At 37.3% G+C, this 3,359-nt stretch overlaps 2 long non-coding RNA genes across 2 annotated transcripts; one reads left to right on the top strand and one right to left on the bottom strand.

Annotated features, from left to right (window-relative positions):
- Nucleotides 1-310: 310 nt before the first annotated feature.
- On the bottom strand, nucleotides 311-1,102 carry LOC148933323 (uncharacterized). The gene is made up of 2 exons (XR_016128889.1): nucleotides 1,031-1,102; nucleotides 311-519 (listed from the first exon to the last, which is right to left on the bottom strand). It is a non-coding gene; the product is annotated as an uncharacterized LOC148933323 (long non-coding RNA).
- Nucleotides 1,103-1,654: 552 nt separating this feature from the next.
- On the top strand, nucleotides 1,655-2,724 carry LOC125198472 (uncharacterized). Its single transcript, XR_016128888.1, has 2 exons — nucleotides 1,655-2,056; nucleotides 2,394-2,724. It is a non-coding gene; the product is annotated as an uncharacterized LOC125198472 (long non-coding RNA).
- Nucleotides 2,725-3,359: the final 635 nt, after the last annotated feature.

Genomic DNA, 3,359 nt, shown 5'->3' with positions numbered 1-3,359 from the left:
CCAACTTTTTGAACATCTCTACTTCACTTTTTTAAAAGAAAGAAAAAAATTACCTTATTCCCTCGTTGAGCAGGATTGGTGGGAATGTTGAGTGTTCGTTTAATAATTAGATAGTCTAGTTGAACAAGTCTAGACTAGTAACTGAAAAGAGACTCTTTGGTTCAGAGCATCAAGAAAACTGCTCTGATACCACTCTGTCACGACCGCACTTTGCTAAGGATAGCAAAGCCGGGAACTCGTGACTAGGGGTGGGAGATAAGAAGAGGGGAACAGAAAGGGGGTAAACAATATCTGAATATCCACTCAGAAATAAAGAGGGAAACAACTTCAAATTAACTTTTAATCATAAGAACTCGAATGGAGATCTTTTCAATAAATATTTATCAGAGTATAGAAGAACAATACGCAGCGGAATGAACACGGTCACATGTATGGAGACATGCACCTCTGAGAGCCTCTGCTTAAAATATAAAGAAAGTCATAAACTCTTCTCAGCATTCCCCACCGTCACTGCTCAACCTGCACATTTAGAAATATATGCAGGGCTGAGTATAAAAATACTCAGTGAACACATTGCCGAAATATACATACATAAAATGAAAATGTTATCATGCCATCACAGTAACACTCGAGAGTTTTCTCTTAAAAGGCCCGAGCTTACTAAAATCTTTGTTCGACTGCGCAGTCTAAGTTCTTTCATACTTTGCCATATCTGAACACCAAGTGCCGTGGAGATGGTGCTCTCCCACGGTCACCTACATCTTTCTCCAGCCGGGGAGATGGCCACCTCCCAACAGCCTCCACTATATCATCTTTGTGCCGTGGAAGGTGGCCATCTTCCACGGTCACCTGTGTACACTAATCCGAGTAGGGACACCACCCTCACTCGGACCCGAATTCGATTCTTACGTTCCAACCAAACAGATAGGCATAAAACAAATCATTTATGGCAAGACAACATCATTTGCACAAATAACAAACATAAGTTTATATTTTCATCCACATTAGTATGTAGGATAGAAAAGTTCACCTTATGCGTTTAAATTCCGTTACTTGAGGTTCTTTACTCCTACCATCACTTGCTTGTAGAGATAGCCTTTTGAAAATAAAAACATATACTTAATCAAACTCAAGGAAAACATCTACTTAGAATGCATGCATCCTAATTAATCTCTTTCTATTCTTCGTTCATTCATAGGAAATTTATGAAACTTTTATATTAATTAAGTCAGGAAGTTTGATTAAAAGCAATTCTTTGTTAGACTTAATTAATTATGTGACTTGAGCACCTTAGCGGCCGCCCAAGGCGTCGCGGGGCGACGCTGGTCGGCCCTGCGCACCTTCGATTTCAACATCTTCCATCTTCGGGAACTAAGTAAATTATCCAGAGAATTTTAATTTACCACTTAATCGAGCTCCAACTCATCTCCACGATTAACTCTTCGCTCTATATAATTTAATCGGTCCAAACACTAATTTTAATCCTTGTCCATAAAAGACCATTCTCATTGACAACAAGAAATTAAGTAGCCCCTTTATTTATTGTTATTATTCACTGTCGGCCCACTTATCTAATTTAATTATGTAGTCCAATTTTATTCTTGAAAAACCTTTGGCCCAAACAAAAACAACTAAAGTAGCCCAACCAAAATGTTTCACCAAAAATTTCTCCACTCTCCCTTCTCGGTCAACTTCTCTCTCTCTCTATCCCCTTCATTCCATTTTCCCCAAATTCATCAAATTCCTTCCTACATCAGAGGCGGCGCCTCCACTCCTTTCCTTTCTCCGGCGAGTTCGTCGCCAATCGCCCATCCCTCCACCGTCATCTCCTCCGGCCATCGTCGCTGTTCTTGCTGCTCGCCGACGCGGGGCCTCTTCGAGCGCTCGTGGAGCAGCAGCAGCGCCGTCGGCCACTTCTCCTGATGTCCGCTGTGTCACTCCCGTTGGCGCTTGAGACGGCCGAAGCCGCCGCCGCTGCTGTGTCTCTGTCGTTGTTCAACCGTGGACAGGACAGAGGTTCTCCGGCGCGCGGTGAGCCACAATCCCATATCTAAAAGCTAAGTTCTTCCTTTATATTTTAGTAAACTTCTATCTAGATTTTGATTAACAAGGAGGAGTTGAAAGCTTTAAATTCATGGCTGAAGTTGCTCTTGTGGTTTATGAAACTTCTTATGTGATTGTTGGTTCCGAAAATTAAAATTTGTCTATTAGATGATGATGCTTGAAATAAAAGAAGTGGGATTAGTGATTACCTTAGGTTGGAAAATTGTCTTTGAAAAGAGAAAAAGAAAGAATTCTTTTCTCTAGCTCTCGATTTCTTTGAATTGATCAACTGTGATGGAAATTGTAGTATAGCTTGGAGATGACAGAATATGATGGTGATTTGTTTTCAGGCGGTGGGGGAGGATTTGGCCGCTTCTGTGAATGACACGTGGAGTTGGGGAGTTATATTGGGCTGCCATATGCATGAAAGAGAAAGATGAGAGTTGGGCCTTCCATGATGACTCCAAAAATTTAAAAATTTAAGAAGTGGGCTGAGATTTAATTTATAGGTCCACACATGTACACTTTTAATTTCTTGAATTACATTTCATAGTATTAGAGATGTATAACGATAGTTAGACTTGTAAAATCAAAAAGTTTGGTTCCGTTAGTGTGACCATATGCTCACTTATTTATGACATTTCACCTACTAGAATTATAATAATTTATATTATTTTTTAATTCTCTTTTTTTTGGCTAAATATTTGATAACATTTCGACAAAGAAAAAGAAAAAAATATTGAGATATTACATTCTACTCACCTTAACAAGATGAAAAAAGTTGGGATGTTACAATCTAAGTGTTCCATAATTGTCGTTGATCGATTCCGTCAACAATATAGTTCTTACTCCATTTTCTAGTTTATATATTGTCGTTTGTCCATTTCGTCGACAATTTGAGCTTTCGACAATGATATCTTGTTTTGAACTTTTAGTTTATAGCTGAATGGTATTATTTTAAGATAGTTGAGTTGTTTTTTCTTTTTCAGCAAAAATTTAATTTTTTCTCCACTTTATTTGTTTGTGAACACTAATTAATCTCTTAATCTCTATACCATACCGAAATGAAATGCATTTATTAAAATGACATAGAGAAAATAATATATAGGACCTAAAATTCAAATTTCACCATTCCATCGACTTCATGTAATAATAAAAATAATAATAATAACAATAACAATAATAATAATAATAATAATAATAATAATAATAATAATAATAATAATAATAATAAGGCAAAACACATTCTTAGGTCCTTATACTTTAGTCAAAATGTTAATTAGGTCCTTGTACAATTTTGTCGTTTTACTAGGTCC

This window comes from Salvia hispanica, chromosome 1 (genome assembly GCF_029641045.1).
Source record: "Salvia hispanica isolate PSC_SH4W2 chromosome 1, Shi_PSC_v1, whole genome shotgun sequence".
In the NCBI taxonomy this organism is placed as follows: Eukaryota; Viridiplantae; Streptophyta; class Magnoliopsida; order Lamiales; family Lamiaceae; genus Salvia; species Salvia hispanica.
This window is presented reverse-complemented; position numbering and strand designations above follow the sequence as displayed.